Genomic DNA, 21,595 nt, shown 5'->3' on the forward strand with positions numbered 1-21,595 from the left:
TCCATGAGCTTCAAGCGCTAATAGAAAGCACAGAAGCTGAAATCGTTATAGGTACAGAAAGCTGGCTAAAGCCTGAAATAAGTTCTGCAGAAATTTTTACGAAGTCTCAGACAGTGTTCAGGAAAGATAGATTAGGCAGAATTGGTGGTGGAGTGTTTATGTCTGTCAGTAGTGGTTTATCTTGTAGTGAAGTCGAAGTAGATACTCCGTGCGAATTGGTATGGGTGGAGATTATACTTAACAGCTGTACTAAGTTAATAATTGGCTCCTTCTACCAACCCCCAGACTCCGATGATATAATTGCTGAACAGTTCAGAGAAAATTTGAGTCTCGTAACAAATAAATACCCCACTCATACGGCTATAGTTGGTGGGGACTTCAACCTTCCCTCGATATGTTGGCAAAAATACTTGTTCAAAACCGGTGGTAGGCAGAAAACATCTTCCGAGATTGTCCTAAATGCTTTCTCCGAAAATTATTTCGAGCAGTTAGTCCACGAACCTACGCGAATTGTAAATGGTTGTGAAAACACACGTGACCTCTTAGCCACAAACAATCCAGACAATCATGACTGATACAGGGACTAGTGATCACAAGGTCGTTGTAGCTAGGCTCAATACCGTTTCTTCCAAATCCACCAGAAACAAACATAAAATAATTTTATTTAAAAAAGCGGATAAAGTGTCGCTAGAAGCCTTCCTAAGAGACAATCTCCATTCCTTCTGAACTGACTGTGCAAATGTAGATGAGATGTGGCTCAAATTCAAAGATATAGTAGCAACAGCAATTGAGAGATTCATACCTCATAAATTGGTAAGAGATGGAACTGATCCCCCATGGTACACAAAACAGGTCCGAACGCTGTTGCAGAGGCAGCGGAAAAAGCATGCAAAGTTCGGAAGAACGTGAAATCCCGAAGATTGGCTAAAATTTACAGACGCGCAAAATTTGGCACGGACTTCAATGCGAGATGGCTTTAATAGGTTCCACAATGAAACATTGTCTCAAAATTTGGTAGAAAATCTGAAGAAATTCTGGTTGTATGTAAAGTACACAACCGGCAAGACGCAGTCAATACCTTCGCTGCACAGTGCCGATGGTACTGTTACCGACGACTGCCGCAAAAGCGGAGTTATTGAACGCAGTTTTCCGAAATTCCTTCACCAGGGAAGACGAATGGAATATTCCAGAATTTGAAACACGAACAGCTGCTAGCATGAGTTTCTTAGAAGTAGATACCTTAGGGGTTGCGAAGCAACTGAAATCACTTGATACGGGCAAGTCTTCAGGTCCAGATTGTATACTGATTAGGTTCCTTTCAGATTACGCTGATACAATAGCTCCCTACTTAGCAATCATATACAACCGCTCACTCACCGATGAATCTGTACCTACAGATTGGGAAATTGCACAGGTCGCACCAGTGTTTAAGAAAGGTAGTAGGAGTAATCCATCAAACTACATACCTATATCATTGACGTCGGTTTGCAGTAGGGTTTTGGTGCATATACTGTATTCAAACATTATGAATCATCTCGAAAAGAACAATCTATTGATACGTAATCAGCATGGTTTCCAAAAACATCGTTCTTGTGCAACGCAGCTAGCTCTTTATTTGCATGAAGTAATGGCCGCTATCGACAGGGGATCTCAAGTTGATTCTGTATTTCTAGATTTCCGGAAAGCTTTTGACACCGTTCCTCACAAGCAACTTCTAATCAAGCTGCGGGCCTATGGGGTATCGTCTCAGTTGTGCGACTGGATTCGTGATTTCCTGTCAGGAAGGTCACAGTTCGAAGTAATAGACAGCAAATCGTCGAGTAAAACTGAAGTGATATCAGGTGTTCCCCAGGGAAGCGTCCTGGGACCTCTGCTGTTCCTGATCTATATCAATGACCTGGGTGACAATCTGAGCAGTTCTCTTAGGTTGTTTGCAGATGGTGCTGTAATTTACCGTCTAGTAAGGTCATCCAAAGACCAGTATCAGTTGCAAAGCGATTTAGGAAAGATTGCTGTATGGTGTGGCAGGTGGCAGTTGACGCTAAATAACGAAAAGTGTGAGGTGATCCACATGAGTTCCAAAAGAAATCCGTTGGAATTCGATTACTCGATAAATAGTACAATTCTCAAGGCTGTCAATTCAACTAAGTACCTGGGCGTTAAAATTACAAACAACTTCAGTTGGAAAGACCACATAGATAATATTGTGGGGAAGGCGAGCCAAAGGTTGCGTTTCATTGGCAGGACACTTAGAAGATGCAACAAGTCCACTAAAGAGAGAGCTTACACTACACTTGTTCGTCCTCTGTTAGAATATTGCTGCGCGGTGTGGGATCCTTACCAGGTGGGATAGATGGAAGACATCGAAAGAGTGCAAAAAAGGGCAGCTCGTTTTGTATTATCATGTAATAGGGGAGAGAGTGTGGCAGATATGATACACGAGTTAGGATGGAAGTCATTAAAGCAAAGACGTTTTTCGTCGCAACGAGATCTACTTACGAAATTTCAGTCACCAACTTTCGCTTCCGAATGCGAAAATATTCTGTTGAGCCCAACCTACATAGGTAGGAATGATCATCAAAATAAAATAAGGGGAATCAGAGCTCGAACAAAAAGGTTTAGGTGTTCGTTTTTCCTGCGCGCTGTTCGGCAGTGGAATGGTAGAGAGATAGTATGATTGTGGTTCGATGAACCCTCTGCCAAGCACTTAAATGTGAATTGCAGAGTAATCATGTAGATGTAGATGTAGATGAGGATATAAACTTGGTCGAATGACCTTCAGATTCTTCATCCAACCGGAAAAATGGGTTCTGTCAAACTCTGGAAAATACTCATTGAATGCCACTATCGCTCATTTGATGGAAATTTCTTCCCAGCTAACCAAAGTTTCAAGTTACAGAACAGGAAGAAGTCTGGTGACTATAGGGTATGAGGCACCAATTCATGCATTTTCACCATCCTTATCGCTGATGTGTGGGATGGTGGAATATCCTGGTGAAAGAGCACTTTTATGTGTGCCAGTCTTGATCTTTTTTTCAGCCAACACGAGTTTCATATGATCCAACATCAAAACATAATCGAGTCCAGCTACAGTTCTGTCTTTTCCCAAGTAATCCATGAGGATTATTCCTTAAGAATCCCAAAAAACAGTGGTCATCACCTTACCAGCAATTACAAAATGGTCTTTGCCTTCTTTGATCCACTGTCACCATCCTTTGCCCATTATTTTGACTGCCATTTTGGCTGTGGTGTGTAATGATGGATCCAGGTTTCATTGACAGATACAAGTCGATACAGGAAGTCTTGTTAATTGTGATTAAACATCACCAGACATTGTGTTAAAATGTTGTGCCAGGAGCATTTTTTGTCGACTGTTAGCGATCGTGGCACCCACCTCGTACACAGCTTCTTCATAGCTATTTGCGGGATATTATGCACTCACTCACTTAAGATGCCACAGTCTCAACAATCTCCCGAATTTTTATTTGATGGTCTTGCATTTCCATATCATGGATTTTGTCAGTGGTTTCCTTTGTGGTGACCTCAGTTAGACTGCCAGAGCATGCTCCAGCCTCAGTACTTGTTCGACCAGGTTTAAATTCATTAATCCAAAAGTACATGGTCTTCAATGATGGTGCAGAGTCCATGTGAACTTCATCCAATTCTGTTTTGATTTATGTAGCAGACCAATCCTTCAAATGAAAATGTTTTAACACATTGGAGCCTAACGGGATGGCTATCCAGTTAATACCCGGATCCTGGGGAAATTTGCTACAATTTACAGTTTTTTATTAAATTTACTAATCCACTTACCTCTTTGGGCAGTATATCAGCTTAACCTTCCATCATTCCTGTTTATATGTTCAGCACAAATAAGTTATATAGGAATTTGTAGATATTAATCCAAAGACACTGTTTTTCAGCATTTTTATTTTTCCCCGAAGTCGACAAAATTTTCGTAAGTCATAGGGAATGGTAGCCTATTTGTTTAAATTCACTTGTCAGCAGGAAATACTAAATGCTTCATTTTTAGGTAAAGTTTTTTATTATGAAATATTTTTATTCCTCATTTTTACAAATTAGAGTACTTCACTTAGGTATGAAATCTTTCAAAACACTCAGGAACACAAAGGCCTGTGTTGCATGACCTACAGTAGTATCTGGTCTCTTTCGTCACTACACTTTCCTACAACTTTCCCTTGGTCCCAACAGACCTTGCATCTTCTAGTTGGGTTTGTTTTCTTTTCTGTTGGTGGCAGTTTCTCAGGAAAGTGACATTCTGTGAGTCTGTTTGCACTTGCAACTCCAGATGCTGAATATGTGTCTTTATTTAGTTGTGCTCCTCCTTTGTGAACCAATTGCTTTGCTAATGTACACATATAATCTACTAATGCACACTTTTTGTAGTCTAGTACATCTGACTTTACTACCTCAACACAGCTACTTATGGATTTTACACTGACATGTGAAGCAGTCATCTTATGCTGTGTCGACAACATGTGTACATCACGTTTGTCTTTCCATTTCAAGCAGAAAAGGTGTCCTTTGTGACGAAATGTCATTTCTCCTTTCTTTAGTTTTTGATTTATTAGGTCTCTAGGCAAACTTATCCTGTTCTTCATCACAGTTCTAACTCCCAGTGTATTTCTTTCCCATAGTTCTTCAAGGAATGCAGGACTTGTATAAAATCTGTCCCTGTATACCACATGTCCTTTTCCCAAGTAAGAGGAACACAGCCTCAGCAGCAGGGATTTGTCAGAATTGTCAATATTTCCTTTTCCTCCAATATAAACTTCAGCATTGCACATGTAACCTGTTTGAGCATCACTTACAACATACAGTTTTATCCCATATTTCTCTGGTTTGTCTTTCATATAAACAGGGAATCCAATTCTTCTTCAAAGGGGACATATTGCTTCATCCACAGTCAGAAAAAGGACTTCTGTGCATCTTTCTGTGAAAAAGTCCCAAAAAGTTCTTATTTTATACAGAAGGTCATGGCCTGATTCTTATTGAGGTGTCTATAGTGCATTATTGTTCACATGCGGCATCCTGAATATGGCAAAAAATGCTTCGTGACATTAGCTGAGAAGCAAATGATGAAGCAAGCACACGGTCTTCAGACCAATAATCCCTAAGTTTAGGTTTCTTTACAACACACACACACACACACACACACACACACACACACACACACACACACGTGCACAAAACGATTGCAAAAAATTGAGATACTTCATGTATCCTCACTGCTCTCCATTTCTTCCATAAAGATTGTGGTTTGATACTGTTCTGATGGCGAAGTTCAGAAATAGTATCAGTAGCATATGTATTTGTCTCCAACTCTACTTTTAGAAACATGATGTGATCAAAAAATTGCAACAAACAGTCTAGTTCGGTTGATAATGTATCAACAGGAATCTGAATTCCACTCACTTCTTCAAACAGAGGTAATTCAGGGGGTGCATCAAAATGACACCATTCATTATGAAGGGCGGGCTGTTGAACTGAATGACAAACCTGACTAATTCCATTTTCAGTCTGATGTCTGCGAACAATGAATTGTACACTGAACATTGTTGAAATTCTTTACACAATCATTGGAATAAACTATCTTACCAACCATGAAGGCATGATAAAAATTTTCCATTCTTTCATGGAAATTTACCAGACTTATCAAGGCACTCTCCTATTTGCTTGGCATGCTGTAACTTTATTAAACCCTATCTTTATATAAAGTCATGAACATTTAAATATAAACAGAGAAGCATTTTTTTCACTTCAGTAGATTGTATATGGGAATTCATATACCCAATAAAACAAAATGTAGGAATTTAAATTTCTCAACCATTTGTACAGTTTTTAACAAGTTTGATTCTATCCTGTAGGAAAATAAATGCAACATGTAAGTTCAAGACAATACCATTTTGAGCTACCAGTAAAGAACAATTCAGGGAAGTAATGGATGTGGAAGCAAGGGCAGAAGTAATTGTAAAATCAGAATGAAGACAACAGCTGAGGAACAAAGCAGTTTTGGAACACTTGTCAGAAGAAAAGTTCGTATACAACACACAACACGTGATAAAGTGCTGAAAGAAAATTACGTAACATTTCTCCAAGTGAGAACTATGTAAACAGTGCCTCTTTACGAATGTTTATGATATCAGATTCAAGGGCAGCAGCGAATGTAAAAATTAGTCTCATTAAATTAAAAAAGCAACTTTACTATTGAATAATAGAAAACAACAACCAAAGTAAAGGCCCTTTGCTCATAAGTACATGTGTGCATTTCTTTGCATGTAGGCAAAATCATAATTTGCTGCCATTTAACATTCAGTTCCATATTGCTCCATCCCATGCATTGTTACATGCTTGGCTGCTCCTTGATATGCTTTCCTTAAGCTGGTCAGGACTTTGCTGCTCAGACCTGACGCATTTTTCATTGGTAGTATGTGGGGAGGGTTCCTGAAGTGATACATTACAAGTTTCACCATCTCCCATCCCCTCCCCTCCCCCCTCCCCTCCCCTCCCCTCCCCTCCCCTCCCCTCCTCCCAAGGGTGCTCTTGGTTCTTTCATGAGTTCATACATGGCGCCCACAGGACCCCGAGCTATTGCAGCCCCTTCCCTCCCTGGCTGCATTTCTTTCCCTGTGGCCCTCCCTCACCATCCTCACCCCTTCCCCACTTCTCCCTTCTGCCTCTCTCGTGGTCTTCTTACTTATGTCGACCAGGCTATATACCTAGTTTCCTGTATTCCTTGTGGTTTTGTTCCTCTTGCCTTTCTTCTTTCATCCTTCCTTTTTGACATTTTTGGTCCCTCTTTTGTGTTTGAACTCCACTTCTAAATTTTCTATCTGTAGTGCAAGCCATTTAGGGAAGAACTTCCTCCCTAGCTTGTGCAGCATGGTTTCCTCTCCTCCCTTCCTCCCCCTCTTTCTGCCGTAGTCTCCATCTGACCCGTTAGGTCACCAGCAGGTGTAGCCAGTCCACGTGGTGGTGATGTTATGAACCCATATGGCTGAGACCCGTGACAACACAGGGATTACACTTCTAATACCTGAGCTGTTACCTTCTCGTGTATGTCTGGGAGTGGTTGCTTGTCATTCCAGAGCATAGGAACTCTTGGCAATGGCTGCCATGCCAGATGGCCCTTCATGTGGCTGGGTGGTGCCCACTAGGAACTGTGCCTGATTGAAGTGGGTGTAGGGAGAGCCCTTGATCAGAGTGGGTGGTATCAGGGCAGGTGCTTTTCACATGAAGCATATCAAGTTCCAAAAATCTGGCCTTTCTCCTACAGCCATCTCTTTGAGTGGTAACAGATTGTTGAAGCCTGCTTCTTATGACCCCGCAGCCTTTCTTTCTCTGGATACACTCTGGGAAGAGGGCCAAGCTCACCGGCTTGGCATGAAACCCTTTCCACATTATTTAATCTGTATTAAGACTGACAGGGACACATTCACCACAAAAAAGCCATTCTTTTTTGTGGGAAATATCAAAGACAAGTTTTTAGAAGTAGAGTGTCTAAGTAATATGTGGTTGAGCTCCATGTTGATCAAAACTTATTTTGTTATCCAATCTGCAGCTCTTTGTGCTTGTGATCATCTTGGCAACATCCCAGTGTACATTACACCTCATCAGTCTCTGAACATGGTCCAAGGAGTCATTTTTCATAGGGACCTCATCCTTCAAACTGATGAGAAACTCCAGGCCAATCTGGAATGACTGGGCATTCATTTTGTTCAGCACATGCAGAAAGGTCGTAAGAACAATCACACTGATACAGACGTCTTCATTCTGGCATTTGAGAGAGATACTCTCCCAGGGAAGATCAAGGTTATGTATTATGGCCATGATGAGAAGCCATACATTCCACCAACCATGAAATGCTTTCAGTGCTTGCATTTCAGGCACACGTCTTCCTGATATATGGCAGACCCTCTGTGTGGTGACTGTGGTCACCTGTTCCATAAGGGAAGCTCCTGTGTTCCACCATGTCCGTCTATCTCCACGCACCAGATTGTCCAGATTATAAGAAACAAAAAAGAAGTTAAAAGAGTTTAAGTCCCTGAATCGTTCGTCTTACACTGTGGCTCATCATAAATTTGACAGACTTCATCCTGTGTATCAATGACTTCTACTTTGGCCTCTGTTACATCCTTTCCCCCTCCTCCCCCTTCCTTAACCCAGTCCTGTCCTCCTCTCCTCTCCCCCTCCCCTGCTGTTCCCACAACCTTCCCTCTACATGGCGCTCCCCCTCCCCATCTGAAGAAGGGCCCACCTCCGTTGGCGTTCGCTGGTGATGGAGCTCCCTCCTGGCATCCCCCCCCTCTGGGGTTCCTCAGGCTGAAGGCTTGCTACTGAAACTTGGCCTTGAGACACACAGTCTGTGCGCCCCAAGGTCACCCATTCTCTTTTGGTTCCAAATCTTGCAGAATCCTGCTCTCCCTCTGTGCCCTGCCTTCCTCAGTATATGAAAGAGAAGAAGAAAAAACATGACCAGGACAAGGTCTGCCGATATCCCCAGAGGTGCCACCTGCCCTCCTCGTAACCTGTATCTGACCTCTTATTTATGGATGTCACCCCATTCTCTTTTGTGATAGCTGGTGAACTGGTGGCATGATTGGCTCCAGCCCATTCGCCTCTCATTTGGATACCCACTCTGTGCTTATTCAATGGAACTGTAATGGATACTACCATTACCTCCCAGAGCTGCAGTCTCATATTGCCTTTTACTTGGCAGCTTGTGTTATTTTCCAGGAACTTCATTTTACTGGCGCTCACTCACCAACCATTCATGAATTCCGTGCTTTCTGTCAGAACTGGGTCACCCTTTGAGGGCTTCCGCTGGTGCCTGTCCATTGGTCATATGCATACTGTTAGTACATGGGTCCCACTTCGTGCCCCATTGGAAGCAGTTGCTGTCCTTGTCCACTTGGACTCTCTAGTCACTGTTTGCAGTCTCTTTCCCCCTCCTGACAGGCCACCCACATCTGCTGCTCCAGCAGCCCTCCTTAAGCAACTCGCCCCTCCCTCCCTTCCTCCCTCCTCCTTGCCGATTTAAATGCCCATCACTCTATGTGGGGCAGTGCACTTTCATCTAGTTGGGGCTACTCACTGGCCAATTTCTTGCAGACCATGACCTGTGCCTTCTTAATGATGGTTCCCCTGCTCATTTTAGTGCTGCATATGGTACTTTCTCTGCCATTGATCTTTCGCTTTCTTCCCCCCCCCCCCCCCCCCTCCTTTCTTCCTTCCTCACACTGGTTGCTACATGATGACCTCTGTGATAGTGACCACTTCCCATTATTCTCTCATTCGCTTCCCAACTCTTAATGACCAGTTTATCCCACTGAGCTTTCTACCATGCTGATTGGTTCTATATACCTCCCAAGTCATTTTTCCATCTTCTTTGTCTGATGAAATCATCCATGATCTGTCAATAAGAAAATTCGCACTGCTGGTGTTGGTGTTCCCTGCTTGACAGGCCCCATTCGGCTTTGGCCAGTTCTGTGGTGGAGCACGGCCACTGTCACCACTATCCGTGACTGTTGTCACACCTTGTAGCATCTTAAGTTGCACCTGCCCTCCACTGGCCTTATCACCTTTAAATGTCTTCATGCCAGAGCTCATTACTTGTGTTGGGAATGCATTGTTTCCTCTCTAGGTTCTTCTATCCCTTCGTCACAGGTATGGCACCTTCCAAGGTTGTCAGTGGCAGTCGTCCATTGTGGGCCTTGCCCTTCCAGATGGTCTTTGTACAGATCCGTCAGTTCTCACGAAACACCTCATGACCCATTTTGCAATGGCTTTGGTGCCAGCCTCCTATCCAGCTGCTTACCTTCTCTGGAACTTCCCGCATATGTTTTACCACTTATCAAGTGGAATCCTACAATGAACCTGTTACTGAATGGGAGCTGCTTCTGACCCTTTCTTCTTCCCATGATTCAGATGCCCTGATTCCATCAGTAACTAATTGCTTAATCACCTCAATCCTCGACAACGACAATATCTCCTCCAGGTGTTTAACTGTATTTGGCACTAAGGCATTTTCCCATCTTAATGGAGAGACAGTATTGTGGTTTCTGTCCTTAATCCTGGCAAAAATCTGTCATCCTGTGATAGTTACCAGCTAGTCAGCCTGACCAATGTCCTATGTAAGTTACCAGAATGGATGGTGACTCGTTGGCTCAGTTGGGACCTTGTTTCCCCTTACTAGTGCAACTTTTGGAGGTGCGGTCTGTGATCAATCGTCTGCTTTGATTGGAAACAGCAGTTCGTCAGGCCTTTTCTCAGTGCCGCAACAGTGTTGCAATTTTCTTCAATTTCCATAAGGCCTATGACGCAGCTTGCCACCATTGCATCTTCCTTACACTCCGTGAGTGTGGCCTTCAGGGCCTCCTCCTGATTTGTATTTGCCAGTTCCTGTCCCATCAGTCGTTCAGAATCCAGGATGGCACTGTCCTCAGCTCTCTATGGATGCAGGAGAAAGGTGTTCCAAAGGGCTCCATATTAAGTGTCCTTTTTCTCATCACTATTAATGGGCTTGTAGCCTCTGCTGAACTGTTGGTCACTCCTGCTCTGTATGTGGATGATTTCTGTATTTGGGCTAGCTGCCAATCAGTGCCCTCTGGAAAACAACAGCAACGGAGTGCTTATTTCACAACAAGCTTACGTGGTTGCCCCATATCCATCATCTGAAGGTTGAATGTTTTCGTAAACTCAATGTTCTTCGCTTCCTTGCCCTCCTCTCTGCGGCCACGGATCATTCAACCCTTCTCTGTCTTTACCAGACATTAGTTCTGCCTCGCTTGTGCCCCCAAGGGGGTTCACAGTCCTTTTGTGGGTACATGTGTGGCGCGCACGGGGCCCCGAGCTATTGCAGCCTCCTTTCCTTTCCTTTCCTTTGAAGGCTGCATTACCATTCCTGTCCCTCTCCCTCCCTCTTCTTGCTCCTTTGTCCTGCCCCCTCTTTTCCCTTTAGTGGACTTCTTTATGTCGCCCTGGCTATCCTCCTGGCTTTGTTTTGGTCTGTGCTATTATGTAGTTTGCTGTTTCCATCTCCTTTTCAGCGTTTTTGGTCCCCTTGGGGTTTGACCTCCATTTCCAAAATTTTCCATTCAGTGTGAGCCATTTGGGGATGAACTCCGTATCTAGCTTCCATGGCGCAGGTTCCTCTCATCCTCCCCTCCCCTTTCGCTTTGCACCCTGGCTCCCCTCCTGCTAGGTCACCAGCACGGTAGCCAGTGCATGTGGTAGGGCTGTTAAGGACCCACGTGGCTGAGCCCCCTGAAACCACAGGCATCACACTGCTAGTACCTGAGCTGTTAACGCCTCGTGTATGCCCAGAAGTCGATGCTTATCATCGTTTTGAGGCACCAGAACTCCTGGCAATGGCCGCCGTGCCAGACGACCCTTGCTGTGGCTGGGTGGCGCCCACAGGGCCATCCCCGTTTATTGGGTTTTCTAATGTCTTTGTTTCAATACATTCCTTGATTATGCTGTCCTGAAACTTGGTGTTTGCACCACAACACTGGTATCATTGTATTTCCGCTCACAGGGAAGCAGAGTGTCATTGTCATTAGTTGCCATCCTTGAACCTTGCCGGGAAATGCACCTTACGTCCGGACTATGTCTGACATTGCATCTACATCATGGGGGTGAGAGGAGGTGGCTGTGTGCTATCAAACAATGGCGTTGATTGGTGCAGGGGAAGATGAGCATCTAAAGATTCTTCCAAAATGAACACTAGTTTAAGCCAGTCTATAGAAACTTCTCTTGCCATTAAGGAAAATATTCATCGTTGTATTTTGTCTTGGTACTGAGCGGTGTGGTCCAGTATAGGGTGACATGAGCACGGTCCTGATGCCTCTTTTCGTAGCATGACATGGGTGCATCATTTCAACTCTTTATGGATGACCGTTTGCTGCTTGCCATGTCAGGTTGCTGCATGAAACATGAGAGATCCGATACCTCAAATGCATTATGAACTGCAGTGATTGTGGTATGTCTTCCAGCAAGGCATCCAGGTCATGTATGGAGTGTGGGAAGAATGAGTATTTGAATGTTTCCGTGCATGCAGTAATTATTCTAATCTTATCCTCATGATTCCTAAGTGAGTTATACATTGTAGTATATTCCTAGAGTTATCTTTAGAAGCTGTTTCTTGAAACTTTGTTAACAGACTTTCTCAGGATAGTTTACGTCTATCTTCAAAGTCTTCCAGCTCAGTTCCTTCTGTATCTCTGTGACACTGTCCCAAGGACCAAACAAGCCTGTGACCATTTGTGCTGCCCTTCTCCGTATACGTTCAATACCCCCTGTTATTCATATATGGTATGGGTCCCACACACTTGAGCAATATTCTAGAACCAGTCGCACGAGTGATTTGTAAGCAATCTATTTTGTAGACTGATAGCACTTCCCCAGTATTCCACCAATAAACCGAAGTCTGCCACCTACTTTACCCACGACTAAATGTATGTGACCATTCCATTTCATGTTCCTACAGAGTGTTACACCAAGGTATTTGTATGAGCTGGCCGATTCCAGCAGTGACTCATTGATATGATACTATGTTTTTTCGTTTTGTGAAGTGCACAGTTTTTACATTTCTGAACATTTAAAGCAATTACCAATCTTTGTACTGCTTGGAAATCTTATCAAGACCTGACTGAATGATTATGTAACTTCTTTCAGACATTACTTCACCACAAATAGCTGCGTCATCTGCAAAAAGTCTGAGGTTACTACACTCCTGGAAATTGAAATAAGAACGCCGTGAATTCATTGTCCCAGGAAGGGGAAACTTTATTGACACATTCCTGGGGTCAGATACATCACATGATCACACTGACAGAACCACAGGCACATAGACACAGGCAACAGAGCATGCACAATGTCGGCACTAGTACAGTGTATATCCACCTTTCGCAGCAATGCAGGCTGCTATTCTCCCATGGAGACGATCGTAGAGATGCTGGATGTAGTCCTGTGGAACGGCTTGCCATGCCATTTCCACCTGGCGCCTTAGTTGGACCAGCGTTCGTGCTGGACGTGCAGACCGCGTGAGACGACGCTTCATCCAGTCCCAAACATGCTCAATGGGGGACAGATCCGGAGATCTTGCTGGCCAGGGTAGTTGACTTACACCTTCTAGAGCACGTTGGGTGGCACGGGATACATGCGGACGTGCATTGTCCTGTTGGAACAGCAAGTTCCCTTGCCGGTCTAGGAATGGTAGAACGATGGGTTCGATGACGGTTTGGATGTACCGTTCACTATTCAGTGTCCCCTCGACGATCACCAGTGGTGTACAGCCAGTGTAGGAGATCGCTCCCCACACCATGATGCCGGGTGTTGGCCCTGTGTGCCTCGGTCGTATGCAGTCCTGATTGTGGCGCTCACCTGCACGGCGCCAAACACGCATACGACCATCATTGGCACCAAGGCAGAAGCGGCTCTCATCGCTGAAGACGACACGTCTCCATTCGTCCCTCCATTCATGCCTGTCGCGACACCACTGGAGGCGGGCTGCACGATGTTGGGGCGTGAGCGGAAGACGGCCTAACGGTGTGCGGGACCGTAGCCCAGCTTCATGGAGACGGTTGCGAATGGTCCTCGCCGATACCCCAGGAGCAACAGTGTCCCTAATTTGCTGGGAAGTGGCGGTGCGGTCCCCTACGGCACTGCGTAGGATCCTATGGTCTTGGCGTGCATCCGTGCGTCGCTGCGGTCCGGTCCCAGGTCGACGGGCACGTGCACCTTCCGCCGACCACTGGCGACAACATCGATGTACTGTGGAGACCTCACGCCCCACGTGTTGAGCAATTCGGCGGTACGTCCACCCGGCCTCCCGCATGCCCACTATACGCCCTCACTCAAAGTCCGTCAACTGCACATACGGTTCACGTCCACGCTGTCGCGGCATGCTACCAGTGTTAAAGACTGCGATGGAGCTCCGTATGCCACGGCAAACTGGCTGACACTGACGGCGGCGGTGCACAAATGCTGCGCAGCTAGCGCCATTCGACGGCCAACACCGCGGTTCCTGGTGTGTCCGCTGTGCCGTGCGTGTGATCATTGCTTGTACAGCCCTCTCGCAGTGTCCGGAGCAAGTATGGTGGGTCTGACACACCGGTGTCAATGTGTTCTTTTTTCCATTTCCAGGAGTGTATTAATATTGTCTGCAAGGTCATTATTAGATGACATGAACAGGAAGAGTCGCAACATGCTTCCCTGGGACACCCTGAAATTACTTCTACATCTGATGATGACACACTATCCTAAACAACGTGTTGCATCCTCCCTGCCAAAAAGTCCTCAGGCCAGTCACAGATCCCATCATGAGTTTCAGGTATGCTTTTGTGCTGGGTGGTGATGTTATAATATCTTGCACTTTGGATGCATATCAGTGATCCAGTTGACTAACCACTAAAGCAAATTTTGTGGAATCAGATGCCACACTGTCACAAAGAATGCTCTTCTCAACCTAGGCGAACCATAACGCAGTCATGAGGCCAGAATGATGGTAGCTGCACTGCCAGTATTGAGATTGCGGGTGCATCTGTCTCTGCATGTTTCTGTTATTGAATGTGATGTTCTTGAGCCTCATGAATCATATTCTTGACCACAAATCACACCGGGTTGACCAATGTCGCAAGTTTTGCTGTGCGTGAGGCTTAATTTCATGTTCTTATTGTGGAAGAATTGCATTCAGGTGGCTCCTACATTCAGTGCGCTTTCTTTCTGTAATTGGGATCCTTCCACAGTACAGAAATCACATGAAAATATGATTAAATAAACTGGAGGAAACAATTCGTTGACAGACCCTAAGAACAAGAACCTCAGAAAGTAGTCTACAACTGAATAGTCTAAAATACATCACTCAAAATGACGGAACATTTGCATGCCCTGGCGAGGAGTAACCACACTTCAGCGCTCCTAGCAGCCAATGTACGATCTTGGTTAACACGTAGTAACCCATCAGCTGATCACACAATGACAACCGCGTGACTGCCTGTCACCACGGATTGTTCGTATTTCTTACTGATTTGCCTGTCACCGCAGATTTTTCGCATTTCTTACTGATTCCATGAACTGAGCTGGTGGTTTGAAAAAGAGGTATGTTAATTATGACAAATTTCTTTAAGCCATTGGTATATGAGGAAGTATTCATTATCTCCCATTCTTTGAATATTTCTCTGTGGGACATTCTTGAGTTCACATCACAACCAATTTGTATTATTATACATTTTTAGACGCGCAAAACTTTAGTGTGATTTGATGAGTTACCCCAAAAAATGATCCCATTTGACTTCTGGCACGAAAACAAGCAAAGTACCCTAGGTTTTTTATATTTTTGTCACCTATTTCTGACAACATACACATCAAAGATTTGTTTATGTGCTCCAACAGTTATGTGGTATGCTCCTCCCAGTTGAATTTTTTGTCAAACTGTAATCCCAAGAATTTAACATTGTCAACCTCTTTTATCTACCTGTTGTCATATTTTCACTATATACTGGAGCAAACCCCTTGAAAGTTCTGAAATGTGTATGATGTATTTGTTCAATGTTTAATGATAGAGAATTGTTTAGCAACCATATATTAATGTCTATAAAAATTACATTCATAAAATCTGTTGGATCTTGCCCACTCATCACTTATAGGGTGGCTACAGGAATGCTGCTTTCTCGGAATGCTACACAACAATTCAAACAAATAATATTAGTAGTTTTCTTTCTATAAAACAGATTTGACAATACTTAACTTTTGAATTACATCGGTATCGATAGTAACATGCAAACAGTAATGTTCGCCACTATAGACGAAGTTCCTGCAAGGTGAGACATGTCACTGATAACTGAATCTGCGATACTGAGTCCGGTCTACAATTGTTCCTATACTATCCATATACGGAGCCAATTTGAGTGGACGAGACTGGCAGGAGTGGCGCTTTTATTCACTTCTTGCTGGGGCTGCATCTTGAGCAGCGCTGTCCAATTCCGTGTCTTTGTTCCGGCACTTGTGGTTACACCAGAACAGTTGCAATGTTTGTATCTTCTGCAAACAAAACAAACTTGGTGTCTGGTAATGTTACTAAAGAAAGAGAATTGATACACACAAGAAAAAGTAAGGTCCCAAAGGCAGACCTTGTGGAACACCACATGTAATTAGCTACCAGTTGGATTATGCTTGTTAGCTTAATACGGGACTCTTTCATATTGACACAAATTGTTTCTTATCAGAGGGAAAAAATTTGAACAGTTTTGCAGGATTTCCTGTTGCACCATAAAGATGTAATTTATTTAAAAGGATATTGTGATTTACACAGTCGAAAGCCTTCGACTGATGACAAAATACACCATTAGCCTGTAAAGTATTGTCTGATGCAGTAAGTCGATTCTCATTGTTTGTGTGAGTACTCACTGTTTTTGTGAGTAGCCTTCTCAGTATTTGAAGCCTTTATTAATCTGTAGTATGCCTGTGACAGTATATTATTTGTATTCAAAAGGTCAACAATAAAAATTTTAAGAATGCTAGCAAAAGTAAAATTGCATGGAAATTTTATGGTATTTCTTTGTCTCCTTTTGTAGACAGAGGCTTAACATTAGCATATTTTAACCATCTGGAAAATGTTCAACTGATAAATGACTGGTTACACAAATAATTCAATATTTTACTAAACTTGGAAGAACACTCTTTATTTATTTTTAAAGGTCATCATATTTGCCATTGGCTGTAGAAATTATTTATTTCACAAATGCAGTTTTGACCTTAAGGCCATTATAAAGTGATAATTTTAATTAACTTTGTTGACATTTTATCATAACTATTCACAGGACCAGTCAAAAACATTTTTCCAAAACAAGTGACTTATCATTTGGCATCCCCTCGCCCTTTTTCCCTAGTACAATTTTATCCATGTCAATTTTCACTACTAATTATGATATGTCCCGTATAGAAGTCATAGAGATATGGTACACCTGGCACCCCTCTCAGCTTCAGGTTTCAAGCAGCCCTGACTATTATAAAGATTTTATGGTCGATATTAGCTTTTACTTGTGTAGTGAGGGTCATATTCATAGTATTGAAGTTGTTCATAATGGATAATCTGAGATATTCCAAGGCACCATCTACTAAACCTCACAATCTCATCTTTCCAGTAACAGTTACGAATTGCTTGTTAAAAAGTTTGGCAACACTGCACACATGTTAATGCTATCTTTTTCTTTTACTTTCTTCTTCTACCAGCCTCCTACTTCACTATAGCTCATATTGTTGTCTTTCTTACCGAATGTGACTATCCTTTTCTCGTAACGTATTTACTTTGATGTCTGTGTGGCTATCTTCATTAATTTGCAGTACGGCTTCTTGTAAGTAGGGCCCAGATTATTAGGTAAATAAATATTTTGTTATTAAAATATATATTTTAAACATTTTTCTGTAATTACATAAATTCCCATGTTTCAGTTATTAGCATATAATACTTACATTTTTTATCAGTGTGCTAGATCTTTATCTTTCTGAAGAAGAGAAATATAGAGTATAGAGTGAAGAGAGTATAGATTTAAGTGTCAGGAAGTAGTTTCTGAAAGTATTTGTATGGATTGTAGTCATGTATGGAAGTGAAACATGGACAATAACTAGTTTGGACAAGAAGAGAATAGAAACTTTCGAAATGTGGTGTTACAGAAGAATGCTGAAGATTAGATGGGTAGATCACATAACTAATGAGGAGAGAAGTTTGTGGCACAACTTGACTAAAAGAAGTGATCGGTTGATAGGACATGTTCTGAGGCATGAAGGGATCACCAATTTAGTATTGGAGGGCAGCGTGGAGGGTAAAAATCGTAGAGGGAGACAAAGAGATGAATACACTAAACAGATTCAGAAGGATGTAGGTTGCAGTAGATACTGGGAGATGAAGAACCTTGCACAGGATAGGGTAGCATGGAGAGCTGCATCAAACCAGTCTCTGGACTGAAGACCACAACAACAACAACAGATCTTTAACATTGTCTCTGTTTTGCATTGCTTAAACAAAGAAGAATATGTGAGCTATTTAATCCCAATATAAACATTTGCTATCCTAAATGCAGAGTGTATGTTATTCTGTTTCTTCATATCAGCTTGCAGCTATGAGTTCACCATCTTATTGGTCACACACACACACACGCACACACACACACACACACACACACACACACACACACACACACACACCATAAAAAAACCAAGGATTTCTTTGTCCATAGCCATGTTGCACCATGTCCCTTACCTTACTCCCCACCCACTCAAGTGTAGTTCATTAGTGGTGTTGTGAAGTGTAAGGCAATACTTTACTGACAGAAAAAATCACAACACCAAAAAATTATTAATTTAGAGTAACGATATTTCAGGAATATGGTTGTCTGGTTAACATACTTATGTGATTAACATTGAAAGATCACAGGTTAATGTAAATGTGAGATAAGCCATTGCAAATGTGAAATGCAGGTGCGTTAATACAGCATAACCTCCAGAACGTTCAATGCAAGCATGCAAACATGGATACATTGTGTTGTAGAGGTGTGGGACATCAGTTTGTGGCATGGAGTTTCATGCCTGTTGCACTTGCTCAATCAATAAACGGGACAGTTAATGCTGGTTGTGGATGGCATTGGAGTTGCCATCCAATGATGTTCCATATGTGGTCGGTTGGAGAGAGATATGGTGATTGAGCAGGCCAAGGCAACAAATTGACACTCTGTAGAGCATGTTGGGTTACAATAGCGGTATGTGGACAAGTGTTATCATGTTAGAAAATACTCCCTGGAATGCTGTTGAATCATCAGATGGACTTAGAGGTTTGCAGTCAGGGTACTTGGGATAACCACGAGAGTGCTCTTGCTTTTGTCCGAAAATCGACCCCAGACCATAACTCCAGGTGTAGATCGAGTGTGTCTAGCAGGCAGACAGGTTGGTTGTAGGCCCTCAATTTGCCTCTTTCTAACCTACACACAGCTATCATTGGCACCAAGACAGAACGAGCTTTCATCAGAGAACACAACAGCCTCCACCCTGCACTCCAGTGAGCTCTTACTTGACATCACTGAAGTCAAAAATGACAGAGGTCTGGGGTCAGAGGAATGCGCACTACATGGCATCTGGCTCAATTTGTAACAGTTGTCACTGTGGTGCTGCTGCTCAGATTTCTGCTGCATATGCAGTGTGATGCACCAGAGCCATACGCCGAACATGGTGGTCTTCCCTCTCAATAGTGCCATGTCACTGTCCAGAATCTGGCCTTCTTGCGACCGCTGCCAGCAATCGTACTGTGGCTACAGTCTTGCCAAGCCTTTCTCTAGTATCACAGAACGAAGAGCCAGCTTCTTGTAGCACTATTATTGAACTCATCCAAACTCTGTGAGGTGTTGACAACAGTGTATTTGTCACTTTAAAGGCATTTTTGACCAGCATCAGTTCACAACATCCAATCTCAAAGGTAACTAACTCTTATGGCAACTACAACGTGTATTCAAAGCAAACCTAATTTGCATCCTCAAGTGTTGATACTGGCACCACTCTTATGCAACTGATGCAAAATGTGAATAATCTCAAAGGTAACTAACTCTTATGACCATTATAGGGTGTATTTAAAGCAAACCTAATTTACAATACCTAACATAGAAGCAACAAGTTATCATTTGAAGCAGCATGTTACAAAATTTAAGGGTAATTTTAATTCAGGTAGATGTGTCATGTTCTGCCAACTATGTTGTGGCCAGCAGTAAGAGGTGAATAGCTGTTTCAAGTTACATGACAGCTGGGGGCAAGACACATATAGAAGTAGTTTCATGCCTGATGAAAAAACAACCTCTAATAATGCAATTCCATGTTTTGTCTGCAGGCCATGATGCATTTTCATTTTATTGTGAAGATTCATGTAGGATATTTGTGTTAGTCGACATTGCTGTTTCTAAGTTAAGTAATCCAATGTTAAAGAAGTTTCTCTACAAATATTCAAATGTTTCCACTCCTGAAGAGTCAACATTGAGAACAGAATATCTTCCAAAGTGTCATCACAAAACTTACAACAGATTCATTCTGTGTAGGAAAATGAGAAAATATGGGTTACATTAGGCAAAACCCCTGACCCTACTGGCAGAGAAATTGGGGCTCTCATTGTTAGGTACTTAAAAAATAATGAACTGTTTTCAAAAAAAAGTTCTATGCTAACAAACCAAGAAATGACTACTGTGAACCATGTGACTGTTGCTAGATTATTTAATAAAGCAGTGCAAATTTTGTGGCCATGTGGTGGGAAGTTTGACATGTTACAGTTATGAACATGCTGTATCATGTATGAAGAAGGAAATAGGAGGTCTTGTGAGTTACCCTAAAGTGAGCTATGTTACATGCATTGTGCATGGTTTTCACAGACTATGTGAATAAATTAGATCAGTATATCCTAATGTGGATAAATTGATTCCTAATGGGAAAAGAGTGTCCATGAAGTTGCCAAGAAGAATTCACTTGTTCAAGACTGCAAATCGTGAAATATGACTGTCATCCACCCTAGTAATAATGCATTGGGAAACTTGGCTTGTTGCAGTCCAGTATCATGCAGAAAATTTTCATGGTTTTGCCACAGTAGTTAATCTCTTAAACAAAAATGATGCAACTTCAATTGGAATCCTTGAGGAAATGTTAACTGGCACATTGAAAAATGACTCGGTACATATATCTGCTAACTTCTGCTCCCTTAGCAGCAGAATTGACAAACTTGAAAGGGATTAATTCTTCTGTCAGAAACAGTTCAACATGTTAAGGCATCAAAAGAAAACAGTCTTAGTGGATCTGTAGCACAAAATTACAAAATATATTCAGACCTGTGTTAGAAAACATTAGTGTGTTTAAATGGGTGCAAAATTTCAAATGTGATAGATGACCATCGAGAAGCGGATATCAATGTGAGTGTGAGCAATGTACCCTGCTATAAATTTATCAGACCAACATCTTGTGAGATGGAGTGCTCATTTTCATATTATAAGGCAGTGTTTCTGGATAATCATCAGTCATTTGTGAGACACAACTTGACGATGAATCTCATTGTATATTGTATTTCTTCAGCAATCAGTGAGGCGTAGCATAAACTGCATTCATGAGTACTGTGTATTGTTCATATTCACATAAACTGAATTATAATTAGATATTTTTACTTTTTCTCACATATCTCAAGTATTTTTAAAACATAAAAAATAATTAATTTCCTGATTTTTAGCACCTAAAAATTTGAGTCCTAGTAATGAGTTGTAACACAAACATCAAAGCTGTTTCTGACAGACAGATACAGTTTCATGTAATGTTTAACACACCTATACCATGGTCATGTGATGTTCAGAGAGGCAGATTGTCAGCTGGGCTGGATGACTTATTCATCATTGCAGATAGGTGATTCATTAATTTTGCTTGTCAATCCTCAAATACTTGGGTCCAATAAATGTTACTAGAATTTTGCACTGACTGACCATTAATTGTGTAGAAATTAAATTTCTGATGATTACTGAAGATTTTCCACCAACAGCTGTTTGCACTGTCACATTATGCAAGA

The 21,595-nt window shown here is 42.4% G+C and overlaps 1 protein-coding gene across 4 annotated transcripts in view; it reads left to right on the forward strand.

Annotated features, from left to right (window-relative positions):
* LOC124805168 (probable dolichyl pyrophosphate Glc1Man9GlcNAc2 alpha-1,3-glucosyltransferase) overlaps nt 1-21,595 on the forward strand; it is a 79,464-nt gene that overhangs the window by 28,719 nt on the left and 29,150 nt on the right. The window lies entirely within an intron of this gene.

The sequence above is a fragment of the Schistocerca piceifrons genome, chromosome 7 (assembly GCF_021461385.2).
Source record: "Schistocerca piceifrons isolate TAMUIC-IGC-003096 chromosome 7, iqSchPice1.1, whole genome shotgun sequence".
Classification (NCBI taxonomy): Eukaryota; Metazoa; Arthropoda; class Insecta; order Orthoptera; family Acrididae; genus Schistocerca; species Schistocerca piceifrons.